The following is a 24188-nucleotide window of genomic DNA, read 5'->3' as shown; positions in this document are numbered from 1 at the left end:
AAATGTCAGTTTGACAATTCAATCGAGTGCATAGAATTGCGTTTCTATCAGCCATTATCTTCTTCAAAAGTACTACAAGGCGACGAAATGCACATTACTAGAGGGAAAATCGCGGTTCTGAGGCGCTTTTTTTGAGGAGCCGATCAAAATGCAGAATTTCTATTTGTTGACCAACAATAGTATTCGATTTCTCCAGGCTGCAGGTTACTATGTTTTATCATCATCATGGAAGTGTTATATTTGGAAGAGAAATGTCAGTTTGGCAATTCAATCGAGTGCATAGAATTGCGTTTCTATCAGTAATTATTTTCTTGAAAATTAGTACCAGTCGACGAAGTACACATTAGTGTACAACATCAAGATATATATAAGCTACATAGTCAAAGTTTGCTCTACTTGGAAGGCAAGTTTTTAAAAGAAAGACGGCTCAGCAGTTCCTGTCGCATCCAAATGACCATTAATGCTTTTCATTTCTATTTGATAATATATGCTACGAACTAGTGGAGCTCAAATAGATCGAGCAATAAACCATGGAATAGCTTGTACACTTTAAAGGCTGGTTGCGCTTAAGGCAGTCTATCTGTATATTACAAACTAGGGCGTGTGCTATCCTCAAATCGATGCCCTCAAAATCACTTCTGCAGAAGAATGTTTTAATTTATGCATTCCGTTATTATCGCTGCTGTAAAGAAAAATGTACGCAATTTAGAATTATAGCCATCAATTGCGGGTTCAACAATAAGTTTGTTTTGAATGAGACGGAAATATTTTTGTATTGAAGTACGTATGTGGTCACTGGCGAATGCATTGAATTGCTCACAAACCTGAATGTTGGTCACTGGCGAGATATAAAATCTCGTAAACCATGAATGTAGAGAGAAAATGGCGGTTCATGGACGCCTTTTTTGAGTAGACGATCAGAATGCAGGATTTCTTGTTGTTGACCAACAATCGTATTCGATTTCTTCAGGCTGTAGGTTATTATGTTTTACCATCATCATGGAAGTGTTATATTTGGAAGAAAAATGTCAGCTTGGCAATTCAATCGAGTGCAGTACTAAAGGGAAAATGGCGGTTCTAGGACGCTTTTTTTGAGGAGCCGATCGAAATGCAGGATTTCTTTATGTTGACCAACATTAGTATTCGATTTCTTCCGGCTGCAGATTACTATGTTTTATCATCATCATGGAAGTGTTATATTTGTAAGAGAAATGTCAGTTTGGCAATTCAATCGAGTACATAAAATTCCATTTCTATCACCCATATTCTTCTTCAAAACTAGTACCAGGCGACGAAATACACATTACTAGAAGGAAAATGGCGGTTCCGGGACGCTTTTTTTGAGGAGCCGATCAAAATGCAGGATTTCCTTATGTTGACCAACAATAGTTTTCGATTTCTTCAGCCTGCAGGTTACTACGTTCTATAATCATCATGGAAGTGTTATATTTGTAAGAGAAATGTCAGTTTGACAATTCAATCGAGTGCATAGAATTGCGTTTCTATCAGCCATTATCTTCTTCAAAAGTACTACCAGGCGACGAAATGCACATTACTAGAGGGAAAATGGCGGTTCTGGGACGCTTTTTTTGAGGAGCCGATCAAAATGCAGGATTTCTTTTTGTTGGCCAACAATAGTATTCGATTCTCTTCAGGCTGTAGGTTACAACGTTCTATAATCATCATGGAAGTGTTATATTTGGAAAAGAAATGTCAGTTGAGAGAAAATGGCGGTTCATAGACGCTTTTTTTGAGTAGACGATCAGAATGCAGGATTTCTATTTGTTGACCAACAATAGTATTCGATTTCTTCAGGCTGCAGCTTACTATGTTTTATCATCATCATGGAAGTGTTATATTTGGAACAGAAATGTCAGTTTGGCAATTCAATCGAGTGCATAGAATTGCGTTTCTATCAGTAATTATTTTCTTGAAAATTAGTACCAGTCGACGAAGTACACATTAGTGTACAACATCAAGATATATATACGCTACCTAGTCAAAGTTTGCTCTACTTGGAAGGCAAGTTTTTAAAAGAAAGACGGCTCTGCAGTTCCTGTCGCATCCAAATGACCATTAATGCTTTTCATTTCTATTTGATAATATATGCTACGAACAAGTGGAGTTCAAATAGATCGAGCAATAAACCATGGAATAGCTTGTACACTTAAAAGGCTGGTTGCGCTTAAGGCAGTCTATCTGTATATTACAAACTAGGGCGTGTGCTATCCTCAAATCGATGCCCTCAAAATCACTTCTGCAGAAGGATGTTTTAATTTATGCATTCCGTTATTATCGCTGCTGTAAAGAAAAATGTACGCAATTTAGAATTATAGCTATCAATTGCGGGTTCAACAATAAGTTTGTTTGGAATGAGACGGAAATATTTTTGTATTGAAGCACGTATGTGGTCACTGGCGAATGCATTGAATTGCTCACAAACCTGAATGTTGGTCACTGGCGAGATATAAAATCTCGTAAACCATGAATGTAGAGAGAAAATGGCGGTTCATGGACGCCTTTTTTGAGTAGACGATCAGAATGCAGGATTTCTTGTTGTTGATCAACAATCGTATTCGATTTCTTCAGGCTGTAGGTTACTATGTTTTACCATCATCATGGAAGTGTTATATTTGGAAGAGAAATGTCAGTTTGACAATTCAATCGAGTGCATAGAATTGCGTTTCTATCAGCCATTATCTTCTTCAAAAGTACTACCAGGCGACGATATGCACATTACTAGAGGGAAAATGGCGGTTCTGGGACGCCTTTTTTGAGGAGCCGTTCAAAATGCAGGATTTCTTTATGTTGTCCAATATTAGTATTCGATTTCTTCAGGCTGCAGATTACTATGTTTTATCATCATCATGGAAGTGTTATATTTGGAAGAGAAATGTCAGTTTGGCAATTCAATCGAGTACATAAAATTCCATTTCTATCACACATATTCTTCTTCAAAACTAGTACCAGGCGACGAAATACACATTACTAGAAGGAAAATGGCGGTTCCGGGACGCTTTTTTTGAGGAGCCGATCAAAATGCAGGATTTCCTTATGTTGACCAACAATAGTATTCGATTTCATCAGCCTGCAGGTTACTACGTTCTATAATCATCATGGAAGTGTTATATTTGGAAGAGAATTGTCAGTTTGACAATTCAATCGAGTGCATAGAATTGCGTTTCTATCAGCCATTATCTTCTTCAAAAGTACTACCAGGCGACGAAATGCACATTACTAGAGGGAAAATGGCGGTTCTGGGACGCTATTTTTGAGGAGCCGATCAAAATGCAGGTTTTCATTTTGTTGGCCAACAATAGTATTCGATTCTCTTCAGGCTGTAGGTTACAACGTTCTATAAACATCATGGAAGTGTTATATTTGGAAAAGAAATGTCAGTTGAGGGAAAATGGCGGTTCATGGACGCTTTTTTTGAGTAGACGATCAGAATGCAGAATTTCTATTTGTTGACCAACAATAGTATTCGATTTCTTCAGGCTGCAGGTTACTATGTTTTATCATCATCATGGAAGGGTTCTATTTGGAAGAGAAATGTCAGTTTGGCAATTCAATCGAGTGTATAGAATTGCGTTTCTATCAGTAATTATTTTCTTGAAAATTAGTACCAGTCGACGAAGTACACATTAGTGTACAACATCAAGATATATATACGCTACCTAGTCAAAGTTTGCTCTACTTGGAAGGCAAGTTTTTAAAAGAAAGACGGTTCTGCAGTTCCTGTCGCATCCAAATGACCATTAATGCTTTTCATTTCTATTTGATAATATATGCTACGAACTAGTGAAGTTCAAATAGATCGAGCAATAAACCATGGAATAGCTTGTACACTTAAAAGGCTGGTTGCGCTTAAGGCAGTCTATCTGTATATTACAAACTAGGGCGTGTGCTATCCTCAAATCGATGCCCTCAAAATCACTTCTGCAGAAGGATGTTTTAATTTATGCATTCCGTTATTATCGCTGCTGTAAAGAAAAATGTACGCAATTTAGAATTATAGCCATCAATTGCTGGTTCAACAATAAGTTTGTTTGGAATGAGACGGAAATATTATTGTACTGAAGTACGTATGTGGTCACTGGCGAATGCATTGAATTGCTCACAAACCTGAATGTTGGTCACTGGCGAGATATAAAATCTCTTAAACCATGAATGTAGAGAGAAAACGGCTGTTCATGGACGCCTTTTTTGAGTAGACGATCAGAATGCAGGATTTCTTGTTGTTGACCAACAATCGTATTCGATTTCTACAGGCGGCAGGTTACTATGTTTTATCATCATCATGGAAGTGTTATATTTGGAAGAAAAATGTCAGCTTGGCGATTCATTCGAGTGCAGTACTAAAGGGAAAATGGCGATTCTGGGACGCTTTTTTTGAGGAGCTGATCGAAATGCAGGATTTCTTTTTGTTGACTAACAATAGTATTCGATTTCTTCAAGCTGCAGGTTACTACGTTTTATCATCATCATGGAAGTGTTATATTTGGAAGAGAAATATCAGTTTGGCAATTCAATCGAGTACATAAAATTGCATTTCTATCACCCATATTCTTTTTCAAAACTAGTACCAGGCGACGAAATACACATTAGTGTACAACATCAAGATATTGCAAACAAATGAGAGGGAAAATGGCGGTTGAGGGACGCCTTTTATGAGGAGCCGTTCAAAATGCAGGATTTCTTTATGTTAACCATTATTAGTATTCGATTTCTTCAGGCTGCAGGTTACTATGTTTTATAATCATCATGGAAGTGTTATATTTGGAAGAGATATGTCAGTTTGACAATTCAATCGAGTGCATAGAATTGCGTTTCTATCAGCCATTATCTTCTTCAAAAATACTACCAGGCGACGAAATACACATTAGTAGAGGGAAAATGGCGTTTCATGGACGCTTTTTTTGAGTAGACGATCAGAATGCAGGATTTCTTGTTGATGAACAACAATAGTATTCGATTTCTTCTTAGGCTGCAAGTTACTATGTTTTATCATCATCATGGAAGTGTTATATTTGGAAGAGAAATGTCAGTTTGGCAATTCAATCGAGTGCAGTAGTAGAGGGAAAATGGCGGTTCAGGGACGCCTTTATTGAGCAGCCGTTCTAAATGCAGGATTTCTTTATGTTGACCAATAATAGTATTCGATTGTTTTTCAGGCTGCAGGTTACTACATTTTATAATCATCATGGAAGTGTTATATTTGGAAGAGAAATGTCAGTTTGACAATTCAATCGAGTGCATAGAATTGCGTTTCTATCAGCCATTATCTTCTTCAAAAGTACTACCAGGCGACGAAATACACATTAGTAGAGGGACAATGGCGGTTCATGGACGCTTTTTTTGAGTAGACGATCAGAATGCAGGATTTCTTGTTGATGAACAACAATAGTATTCGATTTCTTCAGGCTGCAGGTTACTATTTTTTTTCATCATCATGGAAGTGTTATATTTGGAAGAGAAATGTCAGTTTGACAATTCAATCGAGTGCATAGAATTGCGTTTCTATCAGCCATTATCTTTTTCAAAAGTACTACCAGGCGACGAAATACACATTAGTAGAGGGAAAATGGCGGTTCATGGACGCTTTTTTTGAGTAGACGATCAGTATGCAGGATTTCTTGTTGATGAACAACAATAGTATTCGATTTGTTCAGGCTGCAGGCTACTATGTTTTATCATCATCATGGAAGTGTTATATTTGGAAGAGAAATGTCAGTTTGGCAATTCAATCGAGTGCAGTAGTAGTGAGAAAATGGCGGTTCAGGGACGCTTTTTTTGAGGAGCCGAGCGAAATGCAGGTTTCCTTTTTGTTGACTAACAATAGTATTCGATTTCTTCAACCTGCAGGTTACTACGTTTTATCATCGTCATGGAAGTGTTATATTTGGAAGAGAAATGTCAGTTTGGCAATTCAATCGAGTACATAAAATGGCATTTCAATCACCCATATTCTTTTTCAAAACTAGTACCAGGCGACGAAATACACATTAGTGTACAACATCAAGATATTGCAAACAAAGTAGAGGGAATATGGCGGTTCAGGGACGCTTTTTTTGAGGAGCCGATCAAAATGCAGGATTTTCTTTTTGTTGACTAACAATAGTATTCGATTTCTTCAACCTGCAGGTTACTACGTTTTATCATCGTCATGGAAGTGTTATATTTGGAAGAGAAATGTCAGTTTGGCAATTCAATCGAGTACATAAAATTGCATTTCAATCACCCATATTCTTCTTCAAAACTAGTACCAGGCGACGAAATACACATTAGTGTACAACATCAAGATATTGCAAACAAAGTAGAGGGAATATGGCGGTTCAGGGACGCCTTTTTTGAGGAGCCGATCAAAATGCAGGATTTTCTTATGTAGACCAACAATAGTATTCGATTTCTTCAGCCTGCAGGTTACTACGTTCTATAATCATCATGGTAGTGTCATATTTGGAAGAGAAATGTCAGTTTGACAATTCAATCGAGTGCATAGAATTGCGTTTCTATCAGCCATTATCTTCTTCAAAAGTACTACCAGGCGACGAAATGCACATTACTAGAAGGAAAATGGCGGTTCTGGGACGCTTTTTTTGAGGAGCCGTTCAAAATGTAGGATTTCTTTTTGTTGGCCAACAATAGTATTCGTTTCTCTTCAGGCTGTAGGTTACAACGTTCTATAATCATCATGGAAGTGTTATATTTGGAAAAGTAATGTCAGTAGAGAGAAAATGGCGGTTCATGGACGATTTTTTTGAGTAGGCGATCAGAATGCAAGATTTCTATTTGTTGACCAACAATAGTATTCCATTTCTTCAGGCTGCAGGTTACTATGTTTTATCATCATCATGGAAGTGTTATGTTTGGAAGAGAAATGTCAGTTTGGCAATTCAATCGAGTACATAAAATTGCATTTCTATCACCCATATTCTTTTTCAAAACTAGTACCAGGCGACGAAATACACATTAGTGTACAACATCAAGATATTGCAAACAAAGTAGAGGGAAAATGGCGGTTGAGGGACGCCTTTTATGAGGAGCCGTTCAAAATGCAGGATTTCTTTATGTTAACCATTATTAGTATTCGATTTCTTCAGGCTGCAGGTTGCTATGTTTTATAATCATCATGGAAGTGTTATATTTGGAAGAGATATGTCAGTTTGACAATTCAATCGAGTGCATAGAATTGCGTTTCTATCAGCCATTATATTCTTCAAAAATACTACCAGGCGACGAAATACACATTAGTAGAGGGAAAATGGCGTTTCATGGACGCTTTTTTTGAGTAGACGATCAGAATGCAGGATTTCTTGTTGATGAACAACAATAGTATTCGATTTCTTCTTAGGCTGCAAGTTACTATGTTTTATCATCATCATGGAAGTGTTATATTTGGAAGAACAATTTCAGTTTGGCAATTCAATCGAGTGCAGTAGTAGAGGGAAAATGGCGGTTCAGGGACGCCTTTTTTGAGCAGCCGTTCAAAATGCAGGATTTCTTTATGTTGACCAATAATAGTATTCGATTGTTTTTCAGGCTGCAGGTTACTACATTTTATAGTCATCATGGAAGTGTTATATTTGGAAGAGAAATGTCAGTTTGACAATTCAATCGAGTGCATAGAATTGCGTTTCTATCACCCATATTCTTCTTCAAAACTAGTACTAGGCGACGAAATACACATTAGTGTACAACATCAAGATATTGCAAACAAAGTAGAGGGAAAATGGCGGTTCAGGGACGCCTTTTTTGAGGAGCCGATCAAAATGCTGGATTTTTTTATGTTGACCAACAATAGTATTCGATTTCTTCAGGCTGCAGGTTACTTCGTTCTATAATCATCATGGAAGTTTTATATTTGGAAGAGAAATGTCTGTTTGACTATTCAATCGAGTGCATAGAATTGCGTTTGTATCAGCCATTATCTTCTTCAAAAGTACTACCAGGCGACGAAATACACATTACTAGAAGGATAATGGCGGTTCCGGGCTTTTTTTGAGGAGCCGATCAAAATGCAGGATTTCCTTATGTAGACCAACAATAGTATTCGATTTCTTCAGCCTGTAGGTTACTACGTTCTATAATCATCATAGTAGTGTCATATTTGGAAGAGAAATGTCAGTTTGACAATTCAATCGAGTGCATAGAATTGCGTTTCTATCAGCCATTATCTTCTTCAAAAGTACTACCAGGCGACGATATACACATTAGTAGAGGGAAAACGGCGGTTCATGGACGCTTTTTTTGAGTAGACGATCAGAATGCAGGATTTCTTGTTGATGAACAACAAGAGTATTCGATTTCTTCTTAGGCTGCAAGTTACTATGTTTTATCATCATCATGGAAGTGTTATATTTGGAAGAGAAATGTCAGTTTGGCAATTCAATCGAGTGCAGTAGTAGAAAGAATATGGCGGTTCAGGGACGCCTTTTTTGAGCAGCCGTTCAAAATGCAGGATTTCCTTATGTTGACCAATAATAGTATTCGATTTTTTTTCATGCTGCAGGTTATTACATTTTATAATCATCATGGAAGTGTTATATTTGGAAGAGAAATGTCAGTTTGACAATTCAATCGAGTGCATAGAATTGCGTTTCTATCAGCCATTATCTTCTTCAAAAGTACTACCAGGCGACGAAATGCACATTACTAGAAGGAAAATGGCGGTTCTGGGACGCTTTTTTTGAGGAGCCGATCAAAATGTAGGATTTCTTTTTTTGGCCAACAATAGTATTCGTTTCTCTTCAGGCTGTAGGTTACAACGTTCTATAATCATCATGGAAGTGTTATATTTGGAAAAGTAATGTCAGTAGAGAGAAAATGGCAGTTCATGGACGATTTTTTTGAGTAGACGATCAGAATGCAAGATTTCTATTTGTTGACCAACAATAGTATTCCATTTCTTCAGGCTGCAGGTTACTATGTTTTATCATCATCATGGAAGTGTTATGTTTGGAAGAGAAATGTCAGTTTGGCAATTCAATCGAGTACATAAAATTGCATTTCTATCACCCATATTCTTTTTCAAAACTAGTACCAGGCGACGAAATACACATTAGTGTACAACATCAAGATATTGCAAACAAAGTAGAGGGACAATGGCGGTTCATGGACGCTTTTTTTGAGTAGACGATCAGAATGCAGGATTTCTTGTTGATGAACAACAATAGTATTCGATTTCTTCAGGCTGCAGGTTACTATTTTTTTTCATCATCATGGAAGTGTTATATTTGGAAGAGAAATGTCAGTTTGACAATTCAATCGAGTGCATAGAATTGCGTTTCTATCAGCCATTATCTTTTTCAAAAGTACTACCAGGCGACGAAATACACATTAGTAGAGGGAAAATGGCGGTTCATGGACGCTTTTTTTGAGTAGACGATCAGTATGCAGGATTTCTTGTTGATGAACAACAATAGTATTCGATTTGTTCAGGCTGCAGGCTACTATGTTTTATCATCATCATGGAAGTGTTATATTTGGAAGAGAAATGTCAGTTTGGCAATTCAATCGAGTGCAGTAGTAGAGGGAAAATGGCGGTTCAGGGACGCCTTTTTTGAGCAGCCGTTCAAAATGCAGGATTTCTTTATGTTGACCAACAATAGTATTCGATTTCTTCAGGCTGCAGATTACTAGGTTTTATCATCATCATGGAAGTGTTATATTTGGAAGAGAAATGTCAGTTTGGCAATTCAATCGAGTACATAAAATTCCATTTCTTTCACCCATATTCTTCTTCAAAACTAGTACCAGACGACGAAATACACATTAGTGTACAACATCAAGATATTGCAAACAATGTAGAGAGAAAATGGCGGTTCAGGGACGCTTTTTTTGAGGAGCCGAGCGAAATGCAGGTTTTCTTTTTGTTGACTAACAATAGTATTCGATTTCTTCAACCTGCAGGTTACTACGTTTTATCATCGTCATGGAAGTGTTATATTTGGAAGAGAAATGTCAGTTTGGCAATTCAATCGAGTACATAAAATTGCATTTCAATCACCCATATTCTTTTTCAAAACTAGTACCAGGCGACGAAATACACATTAGTGTACAACATCAAGATATTGCAAACAAAGTAGAGGGAATATGGCGGTTCAGGGACGCCTTTTTTGAGGAGCCGATCAAAATGCAGGATTTTCTTTTTGTTGACTAACAATAGTATTCGATTTCTTCAACCTGCAGGTTACTACGTTTTATCATCGTCATGGAAGTGTTATATTTGGAAGAGAAATGTCAGTTTGGCAATTCAATCGAGTACATAAAATTGCATTTCAATCACCCATATTCTTCTTCAAAACTAGTACCAGGCGACGAAATACACATTAGTGTACAACATCAAGATATTGCAAACAAAGTAGAGGGAATATGGCGGTTAAGGGACGCCTTTTTTGAGGAGCCGATCAAAATGCAGGATTTTCTTATGTAGACCAACAATAGTATTCGATTTCTTCAGCCTGCAGGTTACTACGTTCTATAATCATCATGGTAGTGTCATATTTGGAAGAGAAATGTCAGTTTGACAATTCAATCGAGTGCATAGAATTGCGTTTCTATCAGCCATTATCTTCTTCAAAAGTACTACCAGGCGACGAAATGCACATTACTAGAAGGAAAATGGCGGTTCTGGGACGCTTTTTTTGAGGAGCCGATCAAAATGTAGGATTTCTTTTTGTTGGCCAACAATAGTATTCGTTTCTCTTCAGGCTGTAGGTTACAACGTTCTATAATCATCATGGAAGTGTTATATTTGGAAAAGTAATGTCAGTAGAGAGAAAATGGCGGTTCATGGACGATTTTTTTGAGTAGACGATCAGAATGCAAGATTTCTATTTGTTGACCAACAATAGTATTCCATTTCTTCAGGCTGCAGGTTACTATGTTTTATCATCATCATGGAAGTGTTATGTTTGGAAGAGAAATGTCAGTTTGGCAATTCAATCGAGTACATAAAATTGCATTTCTATCACCCATATTCTTTTTCAAAACTAGTACCAGGCGACGAAATACACATTAGTGTACAACATCAAGATATTGCAAACAAAGTAGAGGGAAAATGGCGGTTGAGGGACGCCTTTTATGAGGAGCCGTTCAAAATGCAGGATTTCTTTATGTTAACCATTATTAGTATTCGATTTCTTCAGGCTGCAGGTTGCTATGTTTTATAATCATCATGGAAGTGTTATATTTGGAAGAGATATGTCAGTTTGACAATTCAATCGAGTGCATAGAATTGCGTTTCTATCAGCCATTATCTTCTTCAAAAATACTACCAGGCGACGAAATACACATTAGTAGAGGGAAAATGGCGTTTCATGGACGCTTTTTTTGAGTAGACGATCAGAATGCAGGATTTCTTGTTGATGAACAACAATAGTATTCGATATCTTCTTAGGCTGCAAGTTACTATGTTTTATCATCATCATGGAAGTGTTATATTTGGAAGAACAATTTCAGTTTGGCAATTCAATCGAGTGCAGTAGTAGAGAGAAAATGGCGGTTCAGGGACGCCTTTTTTGAGCAGCCGTTCAAAATGCAGGATTTCTTTATGTTGACCAATAATAGTATTCGATTGTTTTTCAGGCTGCAGGTTACTACATTTTATAATCATCATGGAAGTGTTATATTTGGAAGAGAAATGTCAGTTTGACAATTCAATCGAGTGCATAGAATTGCGTTTCTATCACCCATATTCTTCTTCAAAACTAGTACTAGGCGACGAAATACACATTAGTGTACAACATCAAGATATTGCAAACAAAGTAGAGGGACAATGGCGGTTCATGGACGCTTTTTTTGAGTAGACGATCAGAATGCAGGATTTCTTGTTGATGAACAACAATAGTATTCGATTTCTTCAGGCTGCAGGTTACTATTTTTTTTCATCATCATGGAAGTGTTATATTTGGAAGAGAAATGTCAGTTTGACAATTCAATCGAGTGCATAGAATTGCGTTTCTATCAGCCATTATCTTTTTCAAAAGTACTACCAGGCGACGAAATACACATTAGTAGAGGGAAAATGGCGGTTCATGGACGCTTTTTTTGAGTAGACGATCAGTATGCAGGATTTCTTGTTGATGAACAACAATAGTATTCGATTTGTTCAGGCTGCAGGCTACTATGTTTTATCATCATCATGGAAGTGTTATATTTGGAAGAGAAATGTCAGTTTGGCAATTCAATCGAGTGCAGTAGTAGAGGGAAAATGGCGGTTCAGGGACGCCTTTTTTGAGCAGCCGTTCAAAATGCAGGATTTCTTTATGTTGACCAACAATAGTATTCGATTTCTTCAGGCTGCAGATTACTAGGTTTTATCATCATCATGGAAGTGTTATATTTGGAAGAGAAATGTCAGTTTGGCAATTCAATCGAGTACATAAAATTCCATTTCTTTCACCCATATTCTTCTTCAAAACTAGTACCAGACGACGAAATACACATTAGTGTACAACATCAAGATATTGCAAACAATGTAGAGAGAAAATGGCGGTTCAGGGACGCTTTTTTTGAGGAGCCGAGCGAAATGCAGGTTTTCTTTTTGTTGACTAACAATAGTATTCGATTTCTTCAACCTGCAGGTTACTACGTTTTATCATCGTCATGGAAGTGTTATATTTGGAAGAGAAATGTCAGTTTGGCAATTCAATCGAGTACATAAAATTGCATTTCAATCACCCATATTCTTTTTCAAAACTAGTACCAGGCGACGAAATACACATTAGTGTACAACATCAAGATATTGCAAACAAAGTAGAGGGAATATGGCGGTTCAGGGACGCCTTTTTTGAGGAGCCGATCAAAATGCAGGATTTTCTTTTTGTTGACTAACAATAGTATTCGATTTCTTCAACCTGCAGGTTACTACGTTTTATCATCGTCATGGAAGTGTTATATTTGGAAGAGAAATGTCAGTTTGGCAATTCAATCGAGTACATAAAATTGCATTTCAATCACCCATATTCTTCTTCAAAACTAGTACCAGGCGACGAAATACACATTAGTGTACAACATCAAGATATTGCAAACAAAGTAGAGGGAATATGGCGGTTAAGGGACGCCTTTTTTGAGGAGCCGATCAAAATGCAGGATTTTCTTATGTAGACCAACAATAGTATTCGATTTCTTCAGCCTGCAGGTTACTACGTTCTATAATCATCATGGTAGTGTCATATTTGGAAGAGAAATGTCAGTTTGACAATTCAATCGAGTGCATAGAATTGCGTTTCTATCAGCCATTATCTTCTTCAAAAGTACTACCAGGCGACGAAATGCACATTACTAGAAGGAAAATGGCGGTTCTGGGACGCTTTTTTTGAGGAGCCGATCAGAATGCAGGATTTCTTGTTGTTGACCAACAATCGTATTCGATTTCTACAGGCGGCAGGTTACTATGTTTTATCATCATCATGGAAGTGTTATATTTGGAAGAAAAATGTCAGCTTGGCGATTCATTCGAGTGCAGTACTAAAGGGAAAATGGCGATTCTGGGACGCTTTTTTTGAGGAGCTGATCGAAATGCAGGATTTCTTTTTGTTGACTAACAATAGTATTCGATTTCTTCAAGCTGCAGGTTACTACGTTTTATCATCATCATGGAAGTGTTATATTTGGAAGAGAAATATCAGTTTGGCAATTCAATCGAGTACATAAAATTGCATTTCTATCACCCATATTCTTTTTCAAAACTAGTACCAGGCGACGAAATACACATTAGTGTACAACATCAAGATATTGCAAACAAATGAGAGGGAAAATGGCGGTTGAGGGACGCCTTTTATGAGGAGCCGTTCAAAATGCAGGATTTCTTTATGTTAACCATTATTAGTATTCGATTTCTTCAGGCTGCAGGTTACTATGTTTTATAATCATCATGGAAGTGTTATATTTGGAAGAGATATGTCAGTTTGACAATTCAATCGAGTGCATAGAATTGCGTTTCTATCAGCCATTATCTTCTTCAAAAATACTACCAGGCGACGAAATACACATTAGTAGAGGGAAAATGGCGTTTCATGGACGCTTTTTTTGAGTAGACGATCAGAATGCAGGATTTCTTGTTGATGAACAACAATAGTATTCGATTTCTTCTTAGGCTGCAAGTTACTATGTTTTATCATCATCATGGAAGTGTTATATTTGGAAGAGAAATGTCAGTTTGGCAATTCAATCGAGTGCAGTAGTAGAGGGAAAATGGCGGTTCAGGGACGCCTTTATTGAGCAGCCGTTCTAAATGCAGGATTTCTTTATGTTGACCAATAATAGTATTCGATTGTTTTTCAGGCTGCAGGTTACTACATTTTATAATCATCATGGAAGTGTTATATTTGGAAGAGAAATGTCAGTTTGACAATTCAATCGAGTGCATAGAATTGCGTTTCTATCAGCCATTATCTTCTTCAAAAGTACTACCAGGCGACGAAATACACATTAGTAGAGGGACAATGGCGGTTCATGGACGCTTTTTTTGAGTAGACGATCAGAATGCAGGATTTCTTGTTGATGAACAACAATAGTATTCGATTTCTTCAGGCTGCAGGTTACTATTTTTTTTCATCATCATGGAAGTGTTATATTTGGAAGAGAAATGTCAGTTTGACAATTCAATCGAGTGCATAGAATTGCGTTTCTATCAGCCATTATCTTTTTCAAAAGTACTACCAGGCGACGAAATACACATTAGTAGAGGGAAAATGGCGGTTCATGGACGCTTTTTTTGAGTAGACGATCAGTATGCAGGATTTCTTGTTGATGAACAACAATAGTATTCGATTTGTTCAGGCTGCAGGCTACTATGTTTTATCATCATCATGGAAGTGTTATATTTGGAAGAGAAATGTCAGTTTGGCAATTCAATCGAGTGCAGTAGTAGTGAGAAAATGGCGGTTCAGGGACGCTTTTTTTGAGGAGCCGAGCGAAATGCAGGTTTCCTTTTTGTTGACTAACAATAGTATTCGATTTCTTCAACCTGCAGGTTACTACGTTTTATCATCGTCATGGAAGTGTTATATTTGGAAGAGAAATGTCAGTTTGGCAATTCAATCGAGTACATAAAATGGCATTTCAATCACCCATATTCTTTTTCAAAACTAGTACCAGGCGACGAAATACACATTAGTGTACAACATCAAGATATTGCAAACAAAGTAGAGGGAATATGGCGGTTCAGGGACGCTTTTTTTGAGGAGCCGATCAAAATGCAGGATTTTCTTTTTGTTGACTAACAATAGTATTCGATTTCTTCAACCTGCAGGTTACTACGTTTTATCATCGTCATGGAAGTGTTATATTTGGAAGAGAAATGTCAGTTTGGCAATTCAATCGAGTACATAAAATTGCATTTCAATCACCCATATTCTTCTTCAAAACTAGTACCAGGCGACGAAATACACATTAGTGTACAACATCAAGATATTGCAAACAAAGTAGAGGGAATATGGCGGTTCAGGGACGCCTTTTTTGAGGAGCCGATCAAAATGCAGGATTTTCTTATGTAGACCAACAATAGTATTCGATTTCTTCAGCCTGCAGGTTACTACGTTCTATAATCATCATGGTAGTGTCATATTTGGAAGAGAAATGTCAGTTTGACAATTCAATCGAGTGCATAGAATTGCGTTTCTATCAGCCATTATCTTCTTCAAAAGTACTACCAGGCGACGAAATGCACATTACTAGAAGGAAAATGGCGGTTCTGGGACGCTTTTTTTGAGGAGCCGTTCAAAATGTAGGATTTCTTTTTGTTGGCCAACAATAGTATTCGTTTCTCTTCAGGCTGTAGGTTACAACGTTCTATAATCATCATGGAAGTGTTATATTTGGAAAAGTAATGTCAGTAGAGAGAAAATGGCGGTTCATGGACGATTTTTTTGAGTAGGCGATCAGAATGCAAGATTTCTATTTGTTGACCAACAATAGTATTCCATTTCTTCAGGCTGCAGGTTACTATGTTTTATCATCATCATGGAAGTGTTATGTTTGGAAGAGAAATGTCAGTTTGGCAATTCAATCGAGTACATAAAATTGCATTTCTATCACCCATATTCTTTTTCAAAACTAGTACCAGGCGACGAAATACACATTAGTGTACAACATCAAGATATTGCAAACAAAGTAGAGGGAAAATGGCGGTTGAGGGACGCCTTTTATGAGGAGCCGTTCAAAATGCAGGATTTCTTTATGTTAACCATTATTAGTATTCGATTTCTTCAGGCTGCAGGTTGCTATGTTTTATAATCATCATGGAAGTGTTATATTTGGAAGAGATATGTCAGTTTGACAATTCAATCGAGTGCATAGAATTGCGTTTCTATCAGCCATTATATTCTTCAAAAATACTACCAGGCGACGAAATACACATTAGTAGAGGGAAAATGGCGTTTCATGGACGCTTTTTTTGAGTAGACGATCAGAATGCAGGATTTCTTGTTGATGAACAACAATAGTATTCGATTTCTTCTTAGGCTGCAAGTTACTATGTTTTATCATCATCATGGAAGTGTTATATTTGGAAGAACAATTTCAGTTTGGCAATTCAATCGAGTGCAGTAGTAGAGGGAAAATGGCGGTTCAGGGACGCCTTTTTTGAGCAGCCGTTCAAAATGCAGGATTTCTTTATGTTGACCAATAATAGTATTCGATTGTTTTTCAGGCTGCAGGTTACTACATTTTATAGTCATCATGGAAGTGTTATATTTGGAAGAGAAATGTCAGTTTGACAATTCAATCGAGTGCATAGAATTGCGTTTCTATCACCCATATTCTTCTTCAAAACTAGTACTAGGCGACGAAATACACATTAGTGTACAACATCAAGATATTGCAAACAAAGTAGAGGGAAAATGGCGGTTCAGGGACGCCTTTTTTGAGGAGCCGATCAAAATGCTGGATTTTTTTATGTTGACCAACAATAGTATTCGATTTCTTCAGGCTGCAGGTTACTTCGTTCTATAATCATCATGGAAGTTTTATATTTGGAAGAGAAATGTCTGTTTGACTATTCAATCGAGTGCATAGAATTGCGTTTGTATCAGCCATTATCTTCTTCAAAAGTACTACCAGGCGACGAAATACACATTACTAGAAGGATAATGGCGGTTCCGGGCTTTTTTTGAGGAGCCGATCAAAATGCAGGATTTCCTTATGTAGACCAACAATAGTATTCGATTTCTTCAGCCTGTAGGTTACTACGTTCTATAATCATCATAGTAGTGTCATATTTGGAAGAGAAATGTCAGTTTGACAATTCAATCGAGTGCATAGAATTGCGTTTCTATCAGCCATTATCTTCTTCAAAAGTACTACCAGGCGACGATATACACATTAGTAGAGGGAAAACGGCGGTTCATGGACGCTTTTTTTGAGTAGACGATCAGAATGCAGGATTTCTTGTTGATGAACAACAAGAGTATTCGATTTCTTCTTAGGCTGCAAGTTACTATGTTTTATCATCATCATGGAAGTGTTATATTTGGAAGAGAAATGTCAGTTTGGCAATTCAATCGAGTGCAGTAGTAGAAAGAATATGGCGGTTCAGGGACGCCTTTTTTGAGCAGCCGTTCAAAATGCAGGATTTCCTTATGTTGACCAATAATAGTATTCGATTTTTTTTCATGCTGCAGGTTATTACATTTTATAATCATCATGGAAGTGTTATATTTGGAAGAGAAATGTCAGTTTGACAATTCAATCGAGTGCATAGAATTGCGTTTCTATCAGCCATTATCTTCTTCAAAAGTACTACCAGGCGACGAAATGCACATTACTAGAAGGAAAATGGCGGTTCTGGGACGCTTTTTTTGAGGAGCCGATCAAAATGTAGGATTTCTTTTTTTGGCCAACAATAGTATTCGTTTCTCTTCAGGCTGTAGGTTACAACGTTCTATAATCATCATGGAAGTGTTATATTTGGAAAAGTAATGTCAGTAGAGAGAAAATGGCAGTTCATGGACGATTTTTTTGAGTAGACGATCAGAATGCAAGATTTCTATTTGTTGACCAACAATAGTATTCCATTTCTTCAGGCTGCAGGTTACTATGTTTTATCATCATCATGGAAGTGTTATGTTTGGAAGAGAAATGTCAGTTTGGCAATTCAATCGAGTACATAAAATTGCATTTCTATCACCCATATTCTTTTTCAAAACTAGTACCAGGCGACGAAATACACATTAGTGTACAACATCAAGATATTGCAAACAAAGTAGAGGGACAATGGCGGTTCATGGACGCTTTTTTTGAGTAGACGATCAGAATGCAGGATTTCTTGTTGATGAACAACAATAGTATTCGATTTCTTCAGGCTGCAGGTTACTATTTTTTTTCATCATCATGGAAGTGTTATATTTGGAAGAGAAATGTCAGTTTGACAATTCAATCGAGTGCATAGAATTGCGTTTCTATCAGCCATTATCTTTTTCAAAAGTACTACCAGGCGACGAAATACACATTAGTAGAGGGAAAATGGCGGTTCATGGACGCTTTTTTTGAGTAGACGATCAGTATGCAGGATTTCTTGTTGATGAACAACAATAGTATTCGATTTGTTCAGGCTGCAGGCTACTATGTTTTATCATCATCATGGAAGTGTTATATTTGGAAGAGAAATGTCAGTTTGGCAATTCAATCGAGTGCAGTAGTAGAGGGAAAATGGCGGTTCAGGGACGCCTTTTTTGAGCAGCCGTTCAAAATGCAGGATTTCTTTATGTTGACCAACAATAGTATTCGATTTCTTCAGGCTGCAGATTACTAGGTTTTATCATCATCATGGAAGTGTTATATTTGGAAGAGAAATGTCAGTTTGGCAATTCAATCGAGTACATAAAATTCCATTTCTTTCACCCATATTCTTCTTCAAAACTAGTACCAGACGACGAAATACACATTAGTGTACAACATCAAGATATTGCAAACAATGTAGAGAGAAAATGGCGGTTCAGGGACGCTTTTTTTGAGGAGCCGAGCGAAATGCAGGTTTTCTTTTTGTTGACTAACAATAGTATTCGATTTCTTCAACCTGCAGGTTACTACGTTTTATCATCGTCATGGAAGTGTTATATTTGGAAGAGAAATGTCAGTTTGGCAATTCAATCGAGTACATAAAATTGCATTTCAATCACCCATATTCTTTTTCAAAACTAGTACCAGGCGACGAAATACACATTAGTGTACAACATCAAGATATTGCAAACAAAGTAGAGGGAATATGGCGGTTCAGGGACGCCTTTTTTGAGGAGCCGATCAAAATGCAGGATTTTCTTTTTGTTGACTAACAATAGTATTCGATTTCTTCAACCTGCAGGTTACTACGTTTTATCATCGTCATGGAAGTGTTATATTTGGAAGAGAAATGTCAGTTTGGCAATTCAATCGAGTACATAAAATTGCATTTCAATCACCCATATTCTTCTTCAAAACTAGTACCAGGCGACGAAATACACATTAGTGTACAACATCAAGATATTGCAAACAAAGTAGAGGGAATATGGCGGTTAAGGGACGCCTTTTTTGAGGAGCCGATCAAAATGCAGGATTTTCTTATGTAGACCAACAATAGTATTCGATTTCTTCAGCCTGCAGGTTACTACGTTCTATAATCATCATGGTAGTGTCATATTTGGAAGAGAAATGTCAGTTTGACAATTCAATCGAGTGCATAGAATTGCGTTTCTATCAGCCATTATCTTCTTCAAAAGTACTACCAGGCGACGAAATGCACATTACTAGAAGGAAAATGGCGGTTCTGGGACGCTTTTTTTGAGGAGCCGATCAAAATGTAGGATTTCTTTTTGTTGGCCAACAATAGTATTCGTTTCTCTTCAGGCTGTAGGTTACAACGTTCTATAATCATCATGGAAGTGTTATATTTGGAAAAGTAATGTCAGTAGAGAGAAAATGGCGGTTCATGGACGATTTTTTTGAGTAGACGATCAGAATGCAAGATTTCTATTTGTTGACCAACAATAGTATTCCATTTCTTCAGGCTGCAGGTTACTATGTTTTATCATCATCATGGAAGTGTTATGTTTGGAAGAGAAATGTCAGTTTGGCAATTCAATCGAGTACATAAAATTGCATTTCTATCACCCATATTCTTTTTCAAAACTAGTACCAGGCGACGAAATACACATTAGTGTACAACATCAAGATATTGCAAACAAAGTAGAGGGAAAATGGCGGTTGAGGGACGCCTTTTATGAGGAGCCGTTCAAAATGCAGGATTTCTTTATGTTAACCATTATTAGTATTCGATTTCTTCAGGCTGCAGGTTGCTATGTTTTATAATCATCATGGAAGTGTTATATTTGGAAGAGATATGTCAGTTTGACAATTCAATCGAGTGCATAGAATTGCGTTTCTATCAGCCATTATCTTCTTCAAAAATACTACCAGGCGACGAAATACACATTAGTAGAGGGAAAATGGCGTTTCATGGACGCTTTTTTTGAGTAGACGATCAGAATGCAGGATTTCTTGTTGATGAACAACAATAGTATTCGATATCTTCTTAGGCTGCAAGTTACTATGTTTTATCATCATCATGGAAGTGTTATATTTGGAAGAACAATTTCAGTTTGGCAATTCAATCGAGTGCAGTAGTAGAGAGAAAATGGCGGTTCAGGGACGCCTTTTTTGAGCAGCCGTTCAAAATGCAGGATTTCTTTATGTTGACCAATAATAGTATTCGATTGTTTTTCAGGCTGCAGGTTACTACATTTTATAATCATCATGGAAGTGTTATATTTGGAAGAGAAATGTCAGTTTGACAATTCAATCGAGTGCATAGAATTGCGTTTCTATCACCCATATTCTTCTTCAAAACTAGTACTAGGCGACGAAATACACATTAGTGTACAACATCAAGATATTGCAAACAAAGTAGAGGGACAATGGCGGTTCATGGACGCTTTTTTTGAGTAGACGATCAGAATGCAGGATTTCTTGTTGATGAACAACAATAGTATTCGATTTCTTCAGGCTGCAGGTTACTATTTTTTTTCATCATCATGGAAGTGTTATATTTGGAAGAGAAATGTCAGTTTGACAATTCAATCGAGTGCATAGAATTGCGTTTCTATCAGCCATTATCTTTTTCAAAAGTACTACCAGGCGACGAAATACACATTAGTAGAGGGAAAATGGCGGTTCATGGACGCTTTTTTTGAGTAGACGATCAGTATGCAGGATTTCTTGTTGATGAACAACAATAGTATTCGATTTGTTCAGGCTGCAGGCTACTATGTTTTATCATCATCATGGAAGTGTTATATTTGGAAGAGAAATGTCAGTTTGGCAATTCAATCGAGTGCAGTAGTAGAGGGAAAATGGCGGTTCAGGGACGCCTTTTTTGAGCAGCCGTTCAAAATGCAGGATTTCTTTATGTTGACCAACAATAGTATTCGATTTCTTCAGGCTGCAGATTACTAGGTTTTATCATCATCATGGAAGTGTTATATTTGGAAGAGAAATGTCAGTTTGGCAATTCAATCGAGTACATAAAATTCCATTTCTTTCACCCATATTCTTCTTCAAAACTAGTACCAGACGACGAAATACACATTAGTGTACAACATCAAGATATTGCAAACAATGTAGAGAGAAAATGGCGGTTCAGGGACGCTTTTTTTGAGGAGCCGAGCGAAATGCAGGTTTTCTTTTTGTTGACTAACAATAGTATTCGATTTCTTCAACCTGCAGGTTACTACGTTTTATCATCGTCATGGAAGTGTTATATTTGGAAGAGAAATGTCAGTTTGGCAATTCAATCGAGTACATAAAATTGCATTTCAATCACCCATATTCTTTTTCAAAACTAGTACCAGGCGACGAAATACACATTAGTGTACAACATCAAGATATTGCAAACAAAGTAGAGGGAATATGGCGGTTCAGGGACGCCTTTTTTGAGGAGCCGATCAAAATGCAGGATTTTCTTTTTGTTGACTAACAATAGTATTCGATTTCTTCAACCTGCAGGTTACTACGTTTTATCATCGTCATGGAAGTGTTATATTTGGAAGAGAAATGTCAGTTTGGCAATTCAATCGAGTACATAAAATTGCATTTCAATCACCCATATTCTTCTTCAAAACTAGTACCAGGCGACGAAATACACATTAGTGTACAACATCAAGATATTGCAAACAAAGTAGAGGGAATATGGCGGTTAAGGGACGCCTTTTTTGAGGAGCCGATCAAAATGCAGGATTTTCTTATGTAGACCAACAATAGTATTCGATTTCTTCAGCCTGCAGGTTACTACGTTCTATAATCATCATGGTAGTGTCATATTTGGAAGAGAAATGTCAGTTTGACAATTCAATCGAGTGCATAGAATTGCGTTTCTATCAGCCATTATCTTCTTCAAAAGTACTACCAGGCGACGAAATGCACATTACTAGAAGGAAAATGGCGGTTCTGGGACGCTTTTTTTGAGGAGCCGATCAAAATGTAGGATTTCTTTTTGTTGGCCAACAATAGTATTCGTTTCTCTTCAGGCTGTAGGTTACAACGTTCTATAATCATCATGGAAGTGTTATATTTGGAAAAGTAATGTCAGTAGAGAGAAAATGGCGGTTCATGGACGATTTTTTTGAGTAGACGATCAGAATGCAAGATTTCTATTTGTTGACCAACAATAGTATTCCATTTCTTCAGGCTGCAGGTTACTATGTTTTATCATCATCATGGAAGTGTTATGTTTGGAAGAGAAATGTCAGTTTGGCAATTCAATCGAGTACATAAAATTGCATTTCTATCACCCATATTCTTTTTCAAAACTAGTACCAGGCGACGAAATACACATTAGTGTACAACATCAAGATATTGCAAACAAAGTAGAGGGAAAATGGCGGTTGAGGGACGCCTTTTATGAGGAGCCGTTCAAAATGCAGGATTTCTTTATGTTAACCATTATTAGTATTCGATTTCTTCAGGCTGCAGGTTGCTATGTTTTATAATCATCATGGAAGTGTTATATTTGGAAGAGATATGTCAGTTTGACAATTCAATCGAGTGCATAGAATTGCGTTTCTATCAGCCATTATCTTCTTCAAAAATACTACCAGGCGACGAAATACACATTAGTAGAGGGAAAATGGCGTTTCATGGACGCTTTTTTTGAGTAGACGATCAAAATGCAGGATTTCTTGTTGATGAACAACAATAGTATTCGATATCTTCTTAGGCTGCAAGTTACTATGTTTTATCATCATCATGGAAGTGTTATATTTGGAAGAACAATTTCAGTTTGGCAATTCAATCGAGTGCAGTAGTAGAGGGAAAATGGCGGTTCAGGGACGCCTTTTTTGAGCAGCCGTTCAAAATGCAGGATTTCTTTATGTTGACCAATAATAGTATTCGATTGTTTTTCAGGCTGCAGGTTACTACATTTTATAATCATCATGGAAGTGTTATATTTGGAAGAGAAATGTCAGTTTGACAATTCAATCGAGTGCATAGAATTGCGTTTCTATCACCCATATTCTTCTTCAAAACTAGTACTAGGCGACGAAATACACATTAGTGTACAACATCAAGATATTGCAAACAAAGTAGAGGGAAAATGGCGGTTCAGGGACGCCTTTTTTGAAGAGCCGATCAAAATGCAGGATTTTTTTATGTTGACCAACAATAGTATTCGATTTCTTCAGGCTGCAGGTTACTTCGTTCTATAATCATCATGGAAGTTTTATATTTGGAAGAGAAATGTCAGTTTGACTATTCAATCGAGTGCATAGAATTGCGTTTGTATCAGCCATTATCTTCTTCAAAAGTACTACCAGGCGACGAAATACACATTACTAGAAGGAAAATGGCGGTTCCGGGCTTTTTTTGAGGAGCCGATCAAAATGCAGGATTTCCTTATGTAGACCAACAATAGTATTCGATTTCTTCAGCCTGTAGGTTACTACGTTCTATAATCATCATAGTAGTGTCATATTTGGAAGAGAAATGTCAGTTTGACAATTCAATCGAGTGCATAGAATTGCGTTTCTATCAGCCATTATCTTCTTCAAAAGTACTACCAGGCGACGAAATGCACATTACTAGAAGGAAAATGGCGGTTCTGGGACGCTTTTTTTGAGGAGCCGATCAAAATGTAGGATTTCTTTTTTTGGCCAACAATAGTATTCGTTTCTCTTCAGGCTGTAGGTTACAACGTTCTATAATCATCATGGAAG

Source organism: Rhodnius prolixus, unplaced genomic scaffold (genome assembly GCF_049639745.1).
Source record: "Rhodnius prolixus isolate KJV_2025 unplaced genomic scaffold, Rpr scaffold_20, whole genome shotgun sequence".
Classification (NCBI taxonomy): domain Eukaryota; kingdom Metazoa; phylum Arthropoda; class Insecta; order Hemiptera; family Reduviidae; genus Rhodnius; species Rhodnius prolixus.
This window is presented reverse-complemented; position numbering follows the sequence as displayed.